The sequence below is a fragment of the Sciurus carolinensis genome, assembly GCF_902686445.1.
Source record: "Sciurus carolinensis chromosome 14 unlocalized genomic scaffold, mSciCar1.2 SUPER_6_x, whole genome shotgun sequence".
Lineage (NCBI taxonomy): Eukaryota > Metazoa > Chordata > Mammalia > Rodentia > Sciuridae > Sciurus > Sciurus carolinensis.
This window is the reverse complement of record NW_025920104.1, coordinates 2,450,965-2,474,299: the sequence shown is the minus strand read 5'-3', so window position 1 is coordinate 2,474,299 and position 23,335 is coordinate 2,450,965. Positions and strand designations below refer to the sequence as shown.

General features: G+C 33.3%; 1 non-coding gene across 1 annotated transcript; it reads left to right on the top strand.

The window, feature by feature from the left end:
• Positions 1-22,857: 22,857 nt before the first annotated feature.
• Positions 22,858-22,960, top strand: LOC124973185 (U6 spliceosomal RNA). Its single transcript, XR_007106636.1, has one exon. It is a non-coding gene; the product is annotated as a U6 spliceosomal RNA (small nuclear RNA).
• Positions 22,961-23,335: the final 375 nt, after the last annotated feature.

The window sequence follows — 23,335 nt, the reverse complement described above, 5'->3', positions numbered from 1 at the left end:
TATTTATTTCTATGTGTTGCTGAGGCTAGAACCCAGTGCCTCACATGTGCTAGTCAAGTGTCCTACAACTGAGTCACAACCCTAGCCCAAGGGTTAATTCTTTTGACAAAAGCAGTTCAAATGGATGAAATTGGAGAATATCATGCTAAGTGAGATAAGCCAATCTCAAAAATCCAAAAGACGAAAGATCTCACCGATAAGCGGATGATGACACATAATGGGGGGTGAGAGGGGACAAGTATGGAGGAAGGAGGGACTGTATAGAGGGAAAAGAGAGGTGGGAGGGGTGGGGGGAAGGAAAAAAATAACTGAATGAATCAAACATCATTACTCCATGTAAACGTATGAATATGCAAATGGTATGCTGTTTCTCCAAGTTGAAAGGTAACATAGGCAACAGTTATCATAAACCCACATGTCAGAGGAACTATCTACAGCAGAACTAGTGAAAGACTAATGATATATTAATTAGCTGTATGATTTGACCTTCAAAGTTGGTGATTTTTAAAGTCAACTGGAAGTAAATGAAGCTGGAGAGTTTATTTTGGTTTTCCCTCAGTTACAAATTATGTCTCAGAAAAGCTATTGCTGGGAAACCCACTACCACAACCAAAATAGTATAACCAGGCTTAATGGTGCTCTTGGTCTTTGTGTCTCCTAGGTGTCTACATTTTGGACACATTACCATCTTCTTTCTCCCTCTCATGTTTTATGTTATTATGTTGAAGAGTTTCACCTTGCTGAATATCTTATAGTCCTAATTATTCTGAATTCTTCCTTGTAGACTTATGTAATCTGTTTCGTAGAAGGAATGCTTTATAGTCAGTCACATTTTAAAATGAGGTGTGAGCGTTTAACAGAAAATTTTACTGAGATTGTGATCTTAACAGAGTATGTGGTTATCAAATTGCATTTATTCATGAAAGTATCCATAAAAGTACTATTTGGACATTTTTCAAATTATAAAATGTCTGTAATTTTTTTCCTTTTTGTTTGAGGTTTTATTGTTTGAATTATAGGAAATGATACCTTAATAGTAGTATGAAGCCATTGAAGAACATTGAGAGAGAAAATAGTATGAGGTTTATTCTTTCAAAAGATTGTGCTGCAGCAAAGGAAACTATCAGCAAGGTGAAGAGAGAGCCTACAGAGTGGGAGAAAATCTTTGTCTCTCATACTTCAGATAGAGCACCAATTTCCAGAATATATAAAGAACTCAAAAACACTACACCAAGAATACAAATAACCCAATCAACAAATGGGCTAAGAATATGAACAGACACTTCACAAAAGAAGATCTACAAGCAATCAACAAATATATGGAAAAATGTTCACCATCTTTAGTAATAAGAGAAATGCAAATCAAAACCACCCTAAGATTCCATCTCACCCCAATTAGAATGGCAATTATGAAGAATACAAGCAACAATAGGTGTTGGCAAGGATGTGGGGAAAAAGGTACACTCATACATTGCTGGTGAGGCTGCAAATTAGTGCAGTCACTCTGGAAAGCAGTATGGAGATTTCTTAGAAAACTTAGAATGGACCTACCATTTGGCCCAGCTATCCCACTCCTCAGCCTATACCCAAAGGACTTAAAATCAGCATACTACAGAGATACAGCCACATCAATGTTCATAGCTGCTCAATTCACAATAGCCAGACTCTGGAACCAACCTAGGTGTCTTTCAATTGATGAATAGATAAATAAACTGTGGTATATATATACAATGGAATATTACTGAGCTATAAAGAATGATAAAATTATGGCATTTGCAGGCAAATGGATGAAATTGGAGAATATCATGCTAAGTGAGATAAGCCAATCTCAAAAATCCAAAAGACGAAAGATCTCACCGATAAGCGGATGATGACACATAATGGGGGGTGAGAGGGGACAAGTATGGAGGAAGGAGGGACTGTATAGAGGGAAAAGAGAGGTGGGAGGGGTGGGGGGAAGGAAAAAAATAACTGAATGAATCAAACATCATTACTCCATGTAAATGTATGAATATGCAAATGGTATGCTGTTTCTCCATGTACAAACAGAAACAACATGTATCCCATTTGTTTACAATAAACATAAATTTAAAAAAAAGATTGTGGTGACTGTTACATGGAGGAAAGATTGGAGTCAATCACATTAAGAAACTCCTAAGAAGTTAAGGTGAAACAAGGTAGCAATATGGATTGGGAGGGTGGGTATAGAATTAGAACTGGACTATTTCAAAAGGAGATAAAATTGATGTGACTTGTTAATGAATTCCATGAAAGAAGTGAAGTGTCAAGGTTGACTTTCAGGTTTATGACTTTTGCAACTCTATGAGTGTTGATAGCAGTAACTCTGAGTAGGAACTATTGGGGGAAAACATCTCAGTATGTAGGGGAATCTGACAAGTTTTTTTTTGATACATTGAATTTGAAATGGATTTGAAACAGCAAAATGGATTGTGTCTGGAAGCTGTTGTTGTGAGAGACCCCAGAACTCTTGGAGTGGTTTGATATATTATATATATATATTGTATATAATATATATATATATATTAGTAATCAGTTTATAGTAACTAATATTTAATCTTGAGTGACTCCAATATTTAACAGTCAGTCAAATGAGAATAAATAAGCAAAAGAGACTGGTAAGTACTAGCCAGAGAAGTAGAAGGGATACCAGGAGAAATTGATGTCACAGAATCTGAAGAGAGAGAGTATTTCAAAAGAAGGGAGTACCACATCTTGCTTCAAGAGATCAAATATGCACGTTGAAACTAAGGTTTATTTTCATAGCTTATTAGTCATGTCTGTGGTTGTATATGTGATTTTGTATCCTGTCTTTGCTTTACTTAATTTATCAGTAATGTGTTTCTATTTACTTATTGTATTGTTTTTGTTTTTGGGACCGGGAATTTAACTCAGGGGTACTTGACCACTGAGCCACATCCCCAGCCCTATTTTGTATTTTGTTCAGAGACAGGGTCTCACTGAGTTGCCTAGTGCCTCACTTTTGTTGACACTGGCTTTGAACTCAAGATCCTTCTACCTCATCTCCCAAGCTGCTGGAATTACAGGATGTGACATTTGTGTTGTTTTATGATATTCTCAGTCAGATGCAGCTACATGAGAAAGCAGAGAGGCTCAGGAAGAAAAATGAACACAGTTTATATATTCACAGGTCTTAGAGACAGAAGGCACTGCAGGTTATGCAGAACCACATAAGAAAGACACCAGAGTGATCAAGAGGTGGAAGACAGAAACAAGGGGAAAGCATTAGAAAGGAAAGACTAGGCAGGATGAATAGGAGTGGCTAGCTAGAATAATTTTTCTAAGGCATGGATTATATAGAGGAGGTTTGACTCTGGATTGGTTAGATCAAAGGCAACTTCTAGTATGCTTTTTGTTGTCCCTAAGTATTGGCTAGCTCAGGGAGGGGCAGTCTTTCCCCAGCTAGAAGGCTTTTTAAAAGATATTGAAACATCATAGTACATATACAGAAAAAAGTAAACATACAATACATTCATAAGATTCAGTCCATTGGATGTAAAGTTAACTTAAAATTTCCCTGTTAAACATTAAGTTATTTTTCAGGTTTATGCTGTTATAAATAAATATCTTTGTACATGTGGTTTTGCAGGGGGATATTTTAGGTGACTTCTTAGGTTGGTTAAAATTCCAGAAGTAGTGTTATTTTATCAGAGCATTAGAATATATCTTTATGGTCTTTGAAGTCTTTTAGCAAAGTGACTTACTTTGGAAGCAAATGTTATCAGTATCTTTGTAAATTTTTAAATCATTTTTACAAATCAAAATTAATTATGATAATATAGATGTGTAAAGAGGAAAGTAAATATTACTCGAGTTATTAAAATCCAAGTGTTAATATTTTTAGAAAATATCCTTTCACACATATTTTTGATATAAAATTAAGTAGACATTTTATATAAATTGGATTCTTTATTATGCTTGCTATGGACTATTCCATGATAATAAGAACAAGTCTAAGTTGTCATTTTTAAAGGATATATGCTTATTTTATCATTTAATCTTCAAAGAGTATGTATATTAAGGTTAAGCTCTTTAAATCCCTTGATGTGCTATTGCTGGATGAGAGCAAATATGCATACTTTAGTATTTTGAGGGGATTGTAACTGGAGATTGAATCCAGGAGCACTTTAGCACTGAGTTATATCCCCAGACCTTTCTGCTTTTTATTCTCACAGCAGGCTCTCACTACATTGTTTATAGCCCCCTAAATTTCTGAGGCTGCCCTGAGCTTGCAATCCTCTTGCCTCAGTCTCCCAGATCACTGGGATTTGTACACTTGCCATTGTACCCAGTACATACTTAAATTTTCAATTGCATGTTGTCAAATTCTGTAGTTTATGGGATTTGGGAGATTTTTATTAAAAATTATTTTTTCTTTAGTTAATTTTTGGTAAAATTTGGTAGTTAATTCTAGACATCTAAAACTACTGCGTCTTTCTATTTTTTATCTTCTTATGTTTAGCTTTTGCCTATGATGACAGAGCATCTATAGTGGATGCCATTTGTGAATGCCTGCCAAACTTCATGAGCATTTTGTAAAATTTAAATATCAGTCTCTACAGCTGCTAGATGGTGGAACACAGGTAAATGACTATAGAAACTTATTTTCAGTAATACTTCAATTAGTTTTTGTTCCCTTGATTTTGTTTATATACATTCTGTATTTATAAAATCTCTTGCAGAGATTTTGCTAATAGTATTAAACTTGTATATCAAATTGAGAATTGACTTTTTATTGTTTTGCATCTTCCAACTTATGAACACAAATCATCTCCTCACTTATTTAGAACTTTAGTTTCTTTCATTGGTGCTGAAGTTTTCTGCATAGAATTCCTCTTTATGAGTTTTCAGCTGAGTAATTTTTGTGATTTTAATTAGCATTCTTTTAAATTTTGATGTCCATATGTTTGTCAATAGCATATAAAAATATGATTGATTTTTTGTTGTTGTTTATTTTGTGCCTTGTGACTTAGACCTTAGTAGTTTTAGTAATTTCTTAACAGACTTCTTGGGATTTTCTACATAGATAGTCATGTTATCTCAAATATAAACACAGTAGCTTTTGTTTTTGTTTCCCTTTTAAATATGTATACCTTTAGTTCCTTTTCATGGTTTATGGCATTAGCTAAAATTTCTAGCACTATACTGGTTGTACATGGTGGTGAGAGCAAATATCTTTGCCTTGTTCTCTACTTTAGGGTGCACCATTTAGTCTGTTGCCCCATTAAGTAAACATTAATAATAGTATTTTTATAGATGATTTTTTCAATTTGAGTTAATTACCCTCAATTCCTATTTTTCAGATGTTTTATTATGATATGGGTTTATTATTGAATTTTTTCAAATGAACTTTTTGTGTTGATTGGTAAGGTCATATAATGTTAATTGTTTTTAACTGTTTAATATGGTAGAATACATAGATTTTTAAACATTGAGTCAGCTGTGCATCCCTGACATAAAGCTCATTTGTTTGTGATGTTTATTTCTTGTTTATTGATGAATTCTATATGTTAGTATTTTGTTAAGGATTCTTCACTTACATTTATAAGGAATATTGGTCTGTGGTTTTGTTTGTTTTGTATCAGGGTAATGTTAGGTTTATAAAAATGGTAATTATCTCATCTGGAAGAAATTTTGAAGAGTTAGTGTTAATTCTTTAAATATTAGGTAGACTTCTGTATGTGAACTGTTTGGACCTAGAGATTTCTTTTTTGGGGGGGGTTAAATTTTGAATTTATTATTCTTAATAGTTAAATGACTCTTCTAATTATAGAATTATAGAATTATAATTATATCATTCATACTAGTGACCTGTAGTTTGTGCTTTTTGAGGAACCGAACCATTTTATCTTCACAAATTTATTTGTGTAGAGTTTATCACAGTACTATCTTTTTGAAATTTTCAGTGTCTATAGTGATAGCCCTACTTTATTCTAGATATGGAAACTTGGGTTTTCTTTTTTTCCCTAGAAGTTTGTGTTTTTCATTGTTATTTCAGAGGATTATCTTTTTGTTTTGTTGATTTTTCTGTCATGTTTTTTGTTCTCAATTTTCTTGATTTCTTCTTGCTGTCTGTTATTTTCTTGCTTCTCCTTGCTTTTAGTTTATTATGCTCTCCCTTTTCTAGGTTACTGAAGTGAAAACTTATTGATTCAAGACTTTTCCTCTTTAATACATACATTTATTAATTTAGTGCTACTTTTCCATACATTCTGCTTTAATCATGTCCTGCAGATCTTGATATGTTTTATTATCATATCATGACCCATGAATTATTTAGTCTGTTATAGGTTTTTCTGTCCTTCAGGTTTGTTTGTTTTGTTGATATTTGTAAGTCATTTTACATTCTTGTTGATATCTTATCTAGTTCTATCAATTGTTAAGAGGTGGTGTTGAATATCTCAAAATGTATAAGTGCATTCTACTATCATGTGCAACTAATTAGAAAAAATCAAATTTTAAAAAATTAAAAAAGTCGTCTCTAGCATTAGTAGTAAATTTATGTTTCTTCTGTTATTTCCATCAATTTTACCTCACATAGTATATCTCTATTGCTCAGTCCATATATATTTAGGATTGTTTTGTGTTCTTGATAGATTGACCCTTTTATTGTTGTATAAAGTCCTTTTTTGGTCATTTTCTTTGCTTGTGAATCACTTTAACTGATATTAATATAGCCATTTATGCTTTCCTTTGATTCATATTCTCATGGTATATTTTTTCCATTTTTTTTTTACATTTGACCTGCATATATTCTTATATTTGAAATGAGGTTTTGTAGGCAGCATATGACTAGGTTGTTTGTAAATCAGTTTTATCAATCTTTGTGTTTTATTTGGTATTTGATTTGTACATGGTAGGACTTAAATTGTCACCTTATTTCTTGTCTTTATCTGTTTTTTTATTTTTATTTTTGTTTTTTTTTCCTACTGTTTTGTGGCTTACTTGAACATTTTTTAGAATTCCATTTTTATTTATCTATTTATCTAGAATCTTTTTGGTTTGTCTCTTTCTCTCTCTCTATCTTTCTCTTTGTGGTGCTGGGGATTGAACCAAGGGCCTTGTGCATGTGAGGCAAGCACTCTACCAACTGAGCTGTATCCCCATTCCCCAAGGGGTATATCTCTTTGTTGAGCTTTTTTAGTAGTTCTCAATATTATATATATGAATCACTTATTACTCTCACTGGTACCATCATTTTACCAGTTTTGAGTAAAATAGAGAGGTATGACATCTCTTAAACTCCCTCATTTATAATATAATAAAGCTAAATATTTCTTCTGTAGCTGGACATGGTGGCCTATGCCTGTAATCCCAGCATGGACTCGAGAGATTGAGGCAGAAGGATCTTGATTTCAAAAGCAACCTCAGCAACTTAGTGAAGCCCTAAGCAACTTAGCAAGACCCTGTCTCTAATAAAATATAAAAGAAAGTCCTGGGGATGTGTCTAGGTGGTTAAGCACACCTAGCCTGGTACCAAAAAAAAAAAAAAAAAAAAAGAACTGCCTGAGATAATGTTATTGTTTTTGCTTCACCCATCAAACAGTTTATAAACTCAAGAAGAGAATAAAAGTCTACTGTATAGTTTTGTTTTTTGTGTTCTTCTTCCTCTTGCTCTTTTAGCCTTTCCTTTCTGTTTAAAAGAACTTTATTTTTTTAGAGTAGATCTGCTGATGACAGATCCTCCTGTTTACTTAATTTTGACATCCTGATTTTCCTTTCATTTTTGAAGGATATTTGCACTGGGAATTGGATTTGGGGTGAGAGGTTTTTTTTTTTTTTTTTCTCCAACTTTTGGCTCTTTAGAAATGTGCCAGTTCCTTCTCACCTCCATGGTTTCTGATAAGAAGTGTATTGTCATTTGAGTTATTTTCCCCATACATGTAATATAGAGTATTATTTCTCATTCTCCTTTTTTTATGGTAGTTTTTATGTTTGACAATGATAAGTATTAGTGTCGATCTCTTTGGATTCATCCTGTTTGGGATTTGTTCAACTTCTTTGATCTCTACATGTATTTTTTGCCATGTCTGGTAAGTTTTTAGCCATTGTTTCTCAAGTATATCTTTAGTTACCTGATTTTTCTTTGAGGACTCTATGACATGACTATTAAATTTCTTGTTATACTCTTAATTCCTCAACATCCTATTTGTTTGTTTTTCAGTTTAGATTGGTTTTCAGATTAACTGTTTTCTGTTTTTTACTTTCTATTTAAATAATTCTTTTTCCCCTCCATTCTGCTACCCAGCATACTCACTAAATTTTTATTGTGTTTATTGTATTTCCAGTTCTAAAATTTCCACTTGACTTTTCTTCTACTTTTTCTTTGGTAATACTTTTCAGTTCTTCAATGAGATTTTCTAAAAGAGCTTATAAATGCTCATTTTATTAGACCTGTGTTAAATTCTTTGTTGGGTAATTGTAATATTTTGTCATATATTGGGATTGGCAGATATTGATTCTCTTTTTGTATTTAGTTTTGAGACTTTCCTTATTTTTGGTGTGGTGAGTGCACATTCTTAGTCAATATTGGTTGCAGATATTGGTGAAGATTCAGCAATAATTTAAAAAAATAAAATTTTTGTGGTTTTTTACTTTTTTCAATTAAAGAGATATAGTGTCTACACATATATTTGAAAAGTAAAGAACAATTTATTTTCCTATTATAAAAGTAGCATAAAGCATTAGAGATAGTTTTTTAACAAAAATATGTAGAATTCCTTAATCTTATCATTTTAATATAATTACTATAATAATTTTGAAATGTTTAAATTTGAATTGAGATTTTAAATCTCATGTATTACCTTTTCCTAATGATACTATACAATTATTTGCAATGTATTTGAATTAGATTACACTGCTTGTGCCACCCAGTCATTTGGCATTTGATACTCACAAAATCTCAGTATATCTGTTTGTAATTTAAATGTTGAAGCTTGTTACATGCCTTTGAGTAGGGAATTGTTCACAAATCCCCATTCAGAGGCAGGTAACTATTATAAACTCAGTGACATGTGATTGAAGAATTCAAATCATAACAAAGGAAATTTTAAGTTATTTCTAAGTCTGGCTTAGCAAAGCATACTCTGCAGCAGTCTGAAATGGTTTTCTTTGATTTGATTCTTGGTGAATATATGGAATACCAGTAGATTCTTTTTTGTTAGAGCAAGTTTTTTCTATACCATTATTCCTATTTTGCCTGTTTTCTTGTTTCACTTTGTTCTCCATGAGGATTTTCTATGATTCTAACCTAGTATTTTATCCTTTTGAAATTGTTCAGTTTTCAGAGTCACTGAGAAAACCTATAGTAAGATTAACCTGAAAAGAGTGAGACTCCAGATGGTCATTTTCTAACCAAATACAATAAGATACACCTGAGAAACTGGTAGTCAGTGATGGTGGAGCAATGACAAACAGAGAGCAGGCAGCCCACCTCTCTTCCTTTGATGATTCCCTTCCAGAAATATAGCTTGATCTTATGTTTTTACTTGTTTTAGAGAAATGCACATACTTAAGTTCCTTTTCAGTTGATTGTAATCTTCCAGGCTTGCATATTTTCAATTGTTTCATTTTTTAAATTAACAATAAATTCATTTACTCTTAGTTTCAATTATTTGATTGTAGTATTTAAATTAAATGTTTTCTGAGCAAGAGCAAATACACTAAAATTGTATATTTTTTCCTTTCCTTATGATTTTGAATCAAAACTTAAATTTTAAAAGTTATGTGATTTGAGGTGGGGGAGAAAAAATAAATCTAAAACAAAGACATAACAACATTGTATGTTAGTCTCATTACTAGTAAAATGACCACTGTTTATCTTTCTTTTTTGTTGTAAACAAATGGGGTACAACTTGTTTCTCTGTTTGTACATGAAGTAGATGCATACCACTTGTGAAATCATACATTTACAAAGGGTAATTGTGTTTGATACATTCTGTTACTTTTTCCCTTTCTCCCACCTCTCCCACCCCTTATTTCCTTTTGTACAGTTCCTCTTTCCTCCATTCTCCCTCCCACCCCCCATTATGTATCATTATCCACTTATCAGTGAGATCATTCATCTTTTGGTTTTTTGAGATTGGCTTATCTCACTTAGCATGATATTCTCCAATTTTATCCATTTGTCTGCAAATGCCATAATTTTATCATTCTTTATGGCTGAGCAATATTCCATTGCATATGTGTGTGGGTATGTGTGTGTGTGTGTGTATATATATATATACATCACAATCTCTTTATCCATTCATCAATTGAGGGGCATCTAAGTTTGTTCCACAATATGGCTATTGTGAATTGAGCAGTTATGAACATGATTGTACATATTTTTAACAGCATTCAACTATGACATCAACATTGAGAAGAACAGAAAAAGATATATTTAAAGGAGTGGTAATTAAAGGAATTCAGGATAATTTTTCAGAACATTCTGTGGAAAATAAACCAAAGACAGCTGCTTTCTTTAGGAACTCCAATTTGCCATTGAGATTTTTGTCAACCTTAATTATTCTCAAAACAGTCACTCAAGGTAAGCTTTCAAGCATACTTACAGAATAATTTTTAGTAACTAGGAGAGATAACCACATAATAAAGCAATTATTTTATAATCAAATGTGTTTTAAATTTTCAGCATGAGATTTTGACTTATTTCATAATGGTGGCACATTATTTAAAATAAACTTTTATTTGGTGAATTTGAGAGAATGAAGTCTTTTGTATTGTTACTTCCTCCCAGAAACCTGTGTTGATTCTCTTAGATCATGTTCTAATAACAACCTTCACTTAAAATTGTTGGCTTATTTGACACATAAATTGGAATTGCTAGTTAGTTTATTATTTTCTGCTAGACAACCAAGTTGGCAAACTATAGCTTATAGAGCATATCGGGTCCACCATCTATTTTGTTAATAAAATTTTCTCACACAGCCATGCTTGTTTGTTATGTCTTGGCTATGACTCTTTTTGCCTTCAAACAGCAGAGCTGAGTAGCTGGCAAGAGAGACTGTGTAGCCTTTAAAATTTATAAAATTGTTACCTGACCCTATACCAAAAAAGTTTATCAATCCTGCACTAGTTAGCTTACTAATGATAAAAACTTATTTTGCTTATCTGCCCATACCTACCATGGTGCTTGGTGTAGAAGAATGAATTTATTGATATATAAAGAAGTGAATCAATTAAAAATAATACTACATGCAGAAGACCTGGACTCAATCTCCAGCATTGCAAAGGAAAGAAGAAATGAAGGGAGGGAGGAAGCAAAAGGGAGAGAAAGAATAAAATTCTTCAACCAAAGATGATCATAATTTTTTTCCTCCAGTATTAGGGATTGAACCACATCCCTGACCCTTTTTATTTTTTATTTCATGACAGTGTCTCACTAAGTTTCCAGCTTGGCCTCAAATTTGTGATCCTCCTGCCTCAGTCTCCTCAGTTGCTGGGATTTTCAAATGTGCAGCTTAATTATATGTAATGTCAACTTAATTGATATACTTTAAATTATTTCCTGTAACCAGTTGTCATTTTGAATCATTAAATATGAGAAATTTTGTTAAAGTGAGTCATGCCAGTGTGTTCAAGCAATAATTATTTAAGTTTTGTATCTATTGTGTTGGCTAAATTTTATGACTCAGAATGGGGGTTTCTTTAAATGGGCAATGACATCAATTTTATTTGGGTAGTTTATCTGAAATATGTTTATCTGAAGTCGTTACTCCTAGTGATAAGTGAACTAATGAAAAAAATCATAATTCTGCCTTCTTAGTTGTTTTTACTTGGTTTTGGTTTTCATAATTACAATAGACTGGTAACTGTTTGAAAGATCATTTACAAGCCAGTGATGGTGGCTCATGCCTGTAATCCCAGCAACTCAGGAGTCTGAGGCCAGAGGATCACAAATTTGAGGCAGCCTCAGCAACTTAACAAGACCCTCAGTAACTTAGCAAAACCCTGTCTCAAAATTAAAAATGCATGGGCATACTCAGTGGTAAAGTGTTTCATAGTGATTAAGTAGTCTTATCATCAAGAGAACATGATAATCCTTTATACACCAATAACATGAAGCAAAAACTGATCAAACTGAAAGAACAAACAGTTGTTTTTTTAATTTTGAGACAAGGTTTACTAAGTTTCCCAGACTGACTTTTAATTTACAATCCTCCTCCCTCAGTATTCTGAGTCACTGGAATCATAGGCATGCACCTCCACATGCAGCTATATTAAAATCTAGCTTAATAGTAGCTATCTATTATCAATATCAATAAACATTATTGTTATATTATTTAACTTTTAAGAGTTGAATTAAGATATATTAGATCACATTAGCTGTCTATGGCTATATAAACAACCAGACACTTATGGAACTTACAAAACCTTTCATTTACTAGCTCACAATTTTTTTGGATTGATAGTTTGAGAAGGACCCAAGTGACAGGTTTTTCTGGGTTGGGCTCCCTGTTCTTGGTTCACCTTTCTCCCATGGGGCCTATTCACATGTGGCAGAAAAGTTGGCGATGCAAGAGCTCTCCAGGCTAGGATCCTGAGCACACAGCGTCATTTCTTCTGCATCTTGTTAAGAGCATAGAGTTAGCCTAGGCTCAGAGCCAGGCAGTGGAGCTCATCTGTAGATGGCAATTGTGGCAGAGTTTCTACTTGCTTTTTAAAGCTGCCAAATAGACTAAATAAAGGAAAACCTTATCTTACACTGATTAAGATCAACAGATTGACTTTTGGTAAAGAATATAAAAGTAACATTTCAATGACAAGACTTTGTTAAAAGACTCAATAATATAACACATTTAGGAAAATAAATGTTTTGAAATAGTTATAATTAATGTTTTAAAAATATTCTTTTGGAAGTTGAATTGGTCTTGTTTTCAGAAACACCTTCTACTGGATAAATTCAAATGAGAACATAATTTTTCTATAAGGTCGTTCTTGAAAAAAGTAGTCAAGTACCATTTTTAACTCTTTAAAACTCTTAAAGAACAATTTCTCCAGCTTGTAAATTTTAAGATAAATCCCATGTAGCATTCAACCTATTTAATAGTCAGATGATATATTAATAATTGAAGCAATTTGTATTAAATGCAGCAGGTGGTGCTGTGATAAAACTTTTGTTCCTTATAGAATTTATAACTCATGTATACTTTGCTTGTGTAATTGCTAAATATATATATATTTATATATATATATTCTAAACAAGGCAAATCTAAACAATCTAGCAACTTTGTTCTATTATTCTTTTATTTCCAATGTTTATTTTTTTAGCTATGAAATTAAGTATAGTAATGTTAATGTTCCTTGAACTTTCTTAATTCTACCAAAAAGAAAAAGGAGTACACTATAAAGAGTGTTCAGAGGCACAGATCCTTATTTCTCAAAATATTTTAATATATATATATATATATATTTTAATTTCATATGAGTTACTCTAACTTCTCATTCTTAATAACTAGTGTTTAGTTGTTTTCTTTATATTTATGTAAGAAAATTCAACCCAAAACCAAGAAGACAATAAATGTCATTTGGTGATTCTGTTATACTTTCATTGTATTTCAAGTCATTAAAGTAGAAATCTCAATAGAAAAAATAACTCAGTATTATATGAACAGCATGAACTTTTAAAAATTCCTTTTAATAGAGTTTTGAAAGGAGAATTATAGAAAACTGGTGTTAAGAATAGTGACTTGGGTTTGTTTGGCATATTGAAATATAATGATACAAGTATCTAATACTCTATTTGCATTGATTCTACTTAGATTAGTGTTTTTCATTCCTGACTTTAGAAGCTTCCCAGGTACCTGTCAAACATCTTTAAGAGAATTCCAGGCAATCTAATCTGAAAGTGTCTCTAAAGTGCTAGCCTTGGTAAAATCTTGCTGCCATTCTTATTTATAGATATATCAAGGAAAGTAACACTCCAGAGCATATCCAAATTTCTGAAGTTGTCTTTCAGTGGTCTAATATCCAATTTTTAACCAGAGACAGAAATCCTTGATTAAAATCCATTTGTTTGTATAAAATCACATTTTGAAATAACCATTCAGAAAGAAGTAAAGTAATGCTGTTCAATTTTTTGGAAGCATATTACAGTTATAATCAAATATGGAAAATAAACTATCCCTGTGATATTTAATATAAATCATGTTTTATTTTTTCATACTAGAAAAAAATAGGTCTTATTTGTTGTTTCAGTACTAAAATATGAAAAATTTAAAGAAAATTTACCATATCTCTTCCTTTCCCACTGAGTTCTAACAAATTAAGGAAAAATTAATCTAAATTTAGCCTCTGATCTCTTGTCATTTAATTTTTATTTGTCTTTTGATTTTGTTAAAGTGATGATGCTCTCTTTTTATCTTTCTGATTACCAACCTGATTACTGATATGCAGATGATTTCACATTGTTTTTCAACTGATTACCTGACTCAGGCATTTGATCATTTCTCTCTGGATTTGAAGACAGATGAAGGGAAAACATTGTTTTTGGAGTATGAAGCAGTTCCAGTAATATTAGGTCTTTGGAGAATATCCAGTAAAGAAATCCTATCCAATGTCATTGATAGTATGCTTCAGATGACAGTAAAATCTAGTAAGTCTTTAAATTATATAAATGCAAAAAAGAATCAAAGTGAAATGTTTTTCTATCCTCCTCTAGTCTGTAACTTCACATATCAAAGTAAAGTTACTATACATATCAGACATTATTTTATTTTATAATTTAATATGTATTATAATTTATATAAATTTAATTATAATTTAAAATTTAAATTCTTAATAATAATTTTGACAGTTGTATAATTGAATCAGCACTATCATTAAGAGTTAAAAACTGTGGGCTGGCATTGTGTCTCAGTGGTAGAGTGCTTCCCTAGCATGTATGAGGAGGCACTGGGTTTGGTTCTCAGCACCACATAAAAATAAATAAAGGTATTGTGTCCCTAAAACTAAAAAAAAAAATTAAAAATACATAAATGTTTGTCAACAACTAAAAAAATCTTTAAAAAAACAAAAAAATTCCTAGCCCTTTGTCCAGATGTTCATTAATAGCACAATTTCCAGTAGTCATTAGTTTATGTGTACACTGCAAGTGTTACATATTTGAGCCTCTTTGTCTATTGTCTTTTGTCCTAATGTCCTAACAGATCCAATCATATAATCCTTGTTTGCTCAAGGGGAGTGAGATCATCAAATATATCTTTAGCTAAAGTGAGAATAATGACAGATATGTACCTGTTATTGCCTGTTCTTCTTTACTGTTTTACTGGAAGAAATGAGAGGAGAGCAGCAATACTTTGGTGGTATATGTGGCTAATCTGTTTAACTTGCATGTGTGATATTTTTATGGTCTGTGGTTTTTTTCTTTGTGGATTTTATATTTAACACATATTACATAGAAATTCTGAACATAAATGATTTAATTAGGTATTGCTCTTTGAATCTCATGTAACCTCTCAATGTGTGACAAGTAGCCATTTTGCTTAAATAATTCTTTTTAATTTGTACTGTTCTTTTTCCTGTACAACACTTTTAAAAATAGAATGTTTATGCCTTCCAGAGGCGGAATCTCAAATTAGAAAGTCATTGCCCCTCCTGATAGTAAGTGACCTGTGAATTTGATACTGCTGTGGGTAGCTCCCTAGTGGTTGGGTACAAAGCATGGGTATGCTTCTTACTAGGTGCATTTGGTGTATGGCTTCACATTTTCAATTCATTTCTGTATATAGTTCTGCTTTTCTTTGAAGTAGGCCTGGTAGGGAAACTGAAGCCTAAGACAGTTGGATAACTTCTTCAGAGTACCCACAATAGTCAATGTAAAACTGAGTCTTTGACTCTATACATAAGACTTATTCTACCACAGCAGTGTAATTGGATTTCCAAGGTTTGCTTTTTTTCTCCTGCTCCAAAATATCATTTTTTTCTGATTTATTTTATCAATATATATAGCCATTGTAACTATTCAGATATTAGATTTATAGTTCAGGATCTGACCACCAGAATGAGTAATCTTGGAGTTTGGTATCTCAGATTACTAATATAATAAGTAGAACAAAAAGTTTAAAGATTATTAAGATTACTTGTTTAAGTGACTAGGCTAAAAACTGCTTTGCAGAATTTTTTTGTTTTAATGAGGTAAAAAAAATTCTAACAGACTCAAAAGTTTATTTCTTGGAAAAAAATCTTTTTGAATATTTCCAGTAGATTAACTCTTTATTTTTATAATTAAAGGAAAATTAAATATAATTTTATAAAATAGCTGACCTACTTAGGCAAGATGACCTTGTGGCATCACAATTTCACATTTGGAGAAATTGTATTAGATTAGTCAACAGTTGTTCAGTTTTTTGTGTTTGTTTACCTTTATTCAGGTTACTCTCAAAATAAATTCTTACTCAAGTTGAGTAAACAATCCAATTTCTCCTACTGATTTCTATGGAAACACTAAAGTAAGTTTACTAACAAAGTTTTAGTAGATCAGAAATGGCAAATCTTTGATATCTGACTGAAGCATATTTATTTGCTTTGTATAGTCCCAATTTTAAATGGAAATTTAGTATCTGGTATTTGTCACTCAAAGGAATAGACCAAAATAGAGTAAGTATTTATTGGGCTTTTATTATTATTATTATTTTGATTCATTGTACACAAAGGGGGTACAACTTTTATTTCTCTGGTTATATGCAAAGTAGAGTCACACTGTTTGTGTAAACATACATGTACTTAGGATAATGATGTCTCATTTTATTATCTTTCCTTCCCCCTGTTCCCTCCTCATTCCTTGTTTTCCTCTACACAATCCATCCTTCCTCCATTCTTCCCTTTTCCCCCCACCTCCCATTATGTATCATCATCCACTTATCAGAGAAATCCTTTGGCCTTTGGGTGTTTGGGATTGGCTTATTTCACCTAGCATGATATTCTCCAACTCCATCAATTTACCTGCAAATGCCACAATTTTATTCTTCTTTATGACTGAATAATATTCCATTATGTATGTATGACACAGATTCTTTATCCATGCACCTGTTGAAGGACATCTAGGTTGGTTCCACACTCTAGCTACTGTGAATTGAGCTACTATAAACATTGATGTGTCTGCATCACTGTAGTATGCTGATTTTAAGTCCTTTGGGTATAGGCCAAGGAGTGGGATAGCTGGGTCAAATTGTGGTTCTTTTCCAAGTTTTCTAAGGAATCTCCATACTGCTTTTCAGAGTGGCTGCACCAATTTGCAACCCCACCAGCAACTATGAGTTTACATTTTTCCCCACATCCTTGCCAACACCTATTGTTGCTTGTATTCTTGATAGAGTTTTAAGTGAGATGAAATCTTAGGGTGGTTTTGATCTCTTATTACTAGAGATGTTGAACACTTTTTTGTGTATTTGTTGATTGCTTGTAGATCTTCTGTGAATTATCTTCTCATTTCCTTAGACCATTTATTGATTGGGTTATTTGTATTCTTGGTGTAAAGTTTTTTGAGTTCTTTAAAAATTCTGGAGATTAGTGCTCTATCTGAACTGCCTGTGGCAAAGATTTTTTCCCACTCTGTAAGCTCTCTCTTCACTTTGTTTATTGTTTCCTTTGCTGAGAAAAAGCTTTTTAGTTTGAATCTATTCCATTTATTGACTCCTGATTTTATTTCTTGTGCTTTCGGAGATTTGTTAAGGAAGTCTGATCCTAAAACAACATGGTAAAGATTTGGACCTACTTTTTCTTCTATTTGGTGCAGGGTATCTGATCTAATTCCTAGGACCTTGATCTAATTTCAGTTGAGTTTTGTGCAGGGCAAGAGGTAGGGGTTTAGTTTCAGTTTGATCCCTATGAATTTCTAGTTGGACTACTGTTTTTTAAATTTTGTTTTGGTTTGTCTAGGTTTGAGATTGAAAACTTTTCACTTGGCATAATTTTCACATGCTATTTTATTTAAGATCATAGAGAAAGAAAAGTTGTGGGAAAAGAAATCTCAGTGGAATTTATTTAGAGATGGCTGATGTTGTCTAACTAGTGAGCAGTGGGTATCAGCTGTGAGTGAGTGTCATGTTGGCAATGCTCCACTCCTGCACCCACCAGGAAGAGATATCAGTGAACTGGAGCTGCAGTATGTCAGTACAGAAACTGAAGGTTTTGGGAAATGTGGAGTAATTTGAAAATAATTTCTCTCTCTATTATGTCATAATAATTAAACATATAAGCTTGTTTTCTATTCCATTTTTTTAATTTTCTAACAGTTTTTGAATGACATGTGTAAATGTGATATCTGTGTTGAACTGCAAATGTAAAAAGACTGATCATTCACCACACTAGAAGTAGGCTTTGTTTTAATTGTTGATGGACATTTATTTTATTTATTTATCTGGTGCTGAGAATTGAACTCAGTGCCTCACACACACTAGGCAAGTGCTCTGCCCAGTTCAGCAGAAGGCTTTGAGTTAATGTTATTAGTGGTCTTTCAGAGTGACATTTTCTCTTCTCTTGTATCCCTCTCCCAGATGTATCAATTCAGTTATGAGAAATGTCATCAACTGTATAATTGTTGATTTTCAAAAGGTGCTAAAAACATTTTTTGGAATATAAATTAAAATTTGCACCTTGATTTATTCAGTTATATATTTTATGAGCACTTTTTTTTAAGGTTTAAGGCTTCTGATTTTGTCTACTTTTAGTATGGGTGTATAACTTGTAATAACTTTGTGGTGTTGCTTTTGGAAAATTGCTTCGTGGTTTCTATTTATTGTCACTGTTTGAAAACTATTATTTACTTTTCTAGGTTTAGCTGTATAAGAATTTGAGTCATTTTGTTACAAAGAATACTTTCCTTTTCTTCTCAGTCTTAGTTCAAACAAAGGGGTTTAAGTTGTATTTAGTTTATTCTCTTCTGTGGCCTAGAAATTTCTTTGTCTAGATAGTCATGCTACTCTTAAGTGGTAACCACATATTTAAGTATATTTTACAGGCTTTTTTAAAAAGTGAAGTTTATTTTTACTATAAAAGTAATAGAAACTTGGAAAACTGCAAATATGCAAAAAATATTCTTCATGGGGATTAGGGAGATGTTGGTCAAAAGATACAAAATTTCAGTTAGGAATAAATTCATTTCTGTTGCATAATGTGATGAATAGAGTAATTACATGTACTGTGTACTTGAAAACTGCTAAGATAGTAAATTTTATCTGCTCTCACCACACTGCCCAAAAATGTATGTGACATATATATTAGTGAGCTTGATTTATGCAGTCTGGGGATATAACTCAATGGTAAGAGTATATTTCTAGCTTGTGTGAGGTCCACACCATCTCCAGAGAGGGTCCTTGATTTAGCCATTCCATAAAACATCATGTTGTACAACATAAATAAAACAATTTTATTTGCTAATCTTTTAAAATTCCAGAAAAAATACACTAAAAAATATGCACATTTACTTCCTGTGAACTTTGACTTCCTATTATTTTGATATGAATGTTTTTTGGGATGTTGGTTACCTTTCTCTTTTATTTTTCTTTCTTTTATTTTCATTTCTTTCTTTTCTTTCACATCGTTGGATCCTAGGGTCTGTTACCAGAGATTTAGGCCTTAGGGGTCCTAACTTCAAGGACTTCCAAAAAATTAGATCTGGTCACTCACTCCAGAAGTCAAATGGGAAGCAGTAATGGAGAAAGACAATTTAATCAGTAGACCTAAATCAGAAAGGCAAGGGGGATCAAAGACCAGTCTGCCTTTGAGGATATTGATGTGAGACTTAGGTTCAAATAGAAGAAGAATTGGGGCAGGAAGCAGGAGGTATGCATAATTGGACAGTGTTGGTCATATTGGTGTGGTTGGTTATTATCTCAGAATTGGTTCTATGAAGCCTAAGAAGTAATCAACCTCATCATTGGGTGATTTGCATGTTTCTGGAACATTAAGGACAATGACGAGACTCTTCAGTACCATTCTGAGGGACTGGGACAGGATGGCACAGAAATTGTCAGTTAACAGGCTGTTCATGTTACCTTAGTTCTCTTATTGATCTCCCCAGTCTTGGAAGAGATGGGAGAGAGTAGGTAAGCTGAGGGTTAATCAAAATTGTTTTACCAGTTTTCAAACACTCCTTAAGTGAGTAGCATGCATGTTTGCAAAGCTGATCTAAAGTTTAAGATAATAAAAGAGACAATGAGGCAGAGATGCCAAGATGTTTTATCCTGCTTTTATTTACCCTTTGGGCAAAAGCAACCTGTTAAGTTCTTGTTTCCGACATACTGTTGTGTATTTGGGCACACGTGTGTTTCAGGCAACATGTATTTGTTTAAAATATCAAAATGCAAGAAAATCTTTGGAGATGTTGCAAAGAAATGTTTTTTATTTCTTCTGTTTAAATTCTGTTTGGTAATATAGATAAGAAAAAGTAATAAATTTAAAATTGCCAAAGAATCATCAAATATTTTGAACTCTGAAGTTTGCATTAAATGTGTTCTGTAGATCAAGAACTTATTTCTAAAACATATCTTTATTTCTTAGTTGGTGTAACTAACCTTTTTCATTGACAGTTAATGTTCCTTAATTTGGGTAACATTGTTTCTTCCCTTCTTGCCATTTTTAGTATATTCTCTTTCTGTGATCTTTTTATTAAGGAAATTAAAACAAGAATAATCTAATAAAATTATACATATGATATTTCCAACAAAGCACCAATCTAATGCACACTCACCTGCTTCTAGTCATTACAGTTTCTAGTCCATGTAAATACATCATGTTTTCTCAGTATAAACTTTTCATGTGGGGAAATTCCCTTATAAGAAAACAGAGTAAGATTTATTTTTAATAAATAAAGAATAAACTCTATGTTTTTAAAGTTTTAAAAAAGCTAAGAGGGCAGCATATTTGGGAACTATACATATACCCTGTGGCTCAGAATTGAAGTAGCTGAAGAACAGCTACACAACCACACAAGTGTCTGAGGGAGTTCACTCCTAGACACAGAGACTTGAAGAGACCCAGATAGTCTGGTCCTTGTCATAGAGGGCAAGAAAGGATACATCAGCACTCTGCCTGATGGCAGTGACAGTACCAAAGCCTGGCAGGCAGGCATTGTGGGAAAAGAAAAAGAGAGAAACATAGTGGTCATATTTGTCAAAAAAAAAAAAAAGCTATAGAGCAGAAAGGCAGTCTGAACTTAGCTCACAAGTGATCCATATTTCTCAACTTGGGAGCAGAGGCCTGTGGCAGAGAGCCATCTTGTGGAGGTTGCAACTGAATTCACTGCTGTGAAAATCCTAGAGTGCCTACCATGTGGTCCAGGGTGACACTGGTGGAATGCTATTAAAGTAGGCACAGAGAAGATTATACACAATGAGATACAGAAGGGCATGCAGTCTGCTTTCCTTTCAACTCTGGTAGTGAGGACAATCAGTTGAAGAGGTTGGGAGATTGAATGGGAACAAGTGATTGCTTGTGAGAACTGGAACTTGGAAGGCCATACTTGTGTGAGTGGACTGTGCAGGTTCTGATGTACCCCCACCCCCACCAACTGAGATGTTTGGTTACTCTTTCCTATAAGTAGAAATCTTGGTAAGTTCCCAAGATCCAGACACACAGCAGTGACAGACATCTGCCAGGCCCTAGTGGTATATCTGTCTGATCTGTCCAGAGTAGACTTCAGCCAAGGAAATATCCCATGCAGAGCTTGGTGTTTGATGCTCAAACTTTCCACTTAGAACTCCAAAAATCAGCACCACCGTGGGAGTGCCTCAATCTAATCTGTCAAGAGCAAACTCAAGAGGATGGTACTTTTCTCATTCCATGCTACCAAGTACTGATGAGCAGGAAAGCTGAGAACCATTTAAGTCAGTTTTAGTCCCTGACCACTCCAGTTGATGGCTTGTTAACTGACCCAAAAAAGAGAAGGGGGTTAATGAACCTCAGTCCATCCTCTTTCCATTGGGTGAATAGCCCAAGAAGACATGGTAAGAAGTGTAGATTGGCAGAGATAGTGAGTCTGCTTTTATGCACAGGTTTGATGGCCTTCATACTAACAACCTGAGCATATTCCCACATATGCCTGCCTTTCCCCTGACCCTGGCCTCCATGCTCACTGACATCATTTCCTGCTCACTCATCAGCTACAACTCTTTTCCTCCTTCAATAGACAGGGATAAACCTTTCCCCTCATGACACACCCCTAGATTGTAGGTAATGATGTGCACAAAATGTTTCTTGCAGGATTGCTATGAAAAGGTAAATGAAGAATGTATTAGAAATTTGTCAGCTTTGGGGCTGTTTTTTTCTGCATAGAATTTGAGAGGCTCAGACCCATAGAGGATCTAGAGGGTACCTAAAAGGGGTTCCTCTGGTGCTAAAGAAATAAGTAATTTTTTAGAGCATTCACCTAGCACATGCATGGGCTAGGGTTTGAGTCCCCCATGGTTCAGGGAAAAAGAAATAAAAATAAAAAATCTCTTGAATATGCTAGCCCTCCCTTGTCTCAATTTTTTCTCCTTATTCATCAACAGAATCAGCACAGTTGAAAAAGTACCAATTGGACACGCAAGCCTTTTCCAATCAGACTTTCAGCATGGAGCTGCACTGAAAGTTAGCAGTGCTTATTCAGTCACCTGCATTTCTTAAGAGGAGGTGTTTCTTGAGATAAGTCAACTCGCAAGAACTGAGAGATCAGATCGTTGTCACGAGTATGCTCTTGGGGTTATATCATCAGCAAGTTCTTGACAAAGACGATGCTCACCAGGTTGCAAAGGCAGGAATCAACTACTCAGTTGCTAAGATCCAGTACATCTGTGCTATTGTGTTTTTGTTTTGGTCATGCACAAAACCTTTATACAAGTGTTTGCTTTGGCAGCACATATACTAAAATTGGAATGCTACAGAGATTAATGTAGCCCTGTGCAAGAATGACACACAAATTCGTGAAGCAGTCCATATTTTTAATCAGTTAATAAAAAGATAAAAATGCATGCTTTTTATCTTCACTTTCCCAAAGCATTAAAACAAAAAGCAAAATTTCTCAAAAGCAAATCCACCACTAAAAATCTATACAATTCTGGGATTTCATAAATAAAAGCCACAGATATTACTTTAAACACTGAACCAAATTACTACTTATTCCAAATTATTAAGATTCATTATTTTTCTGTGTGCATGTGCATGTTGCAAGTTTTGGGGGCCACACCTCAGTACTTGCACCTGCTAAGCAAGCACTCTACCACTGAGCTATACCCTCAGCCCCAAGACCATTTTTAAGTAAGTAATTCAAAAGCTACTAACATACACCATTTATGCCAGTTATTTGGAGAACTAAAGG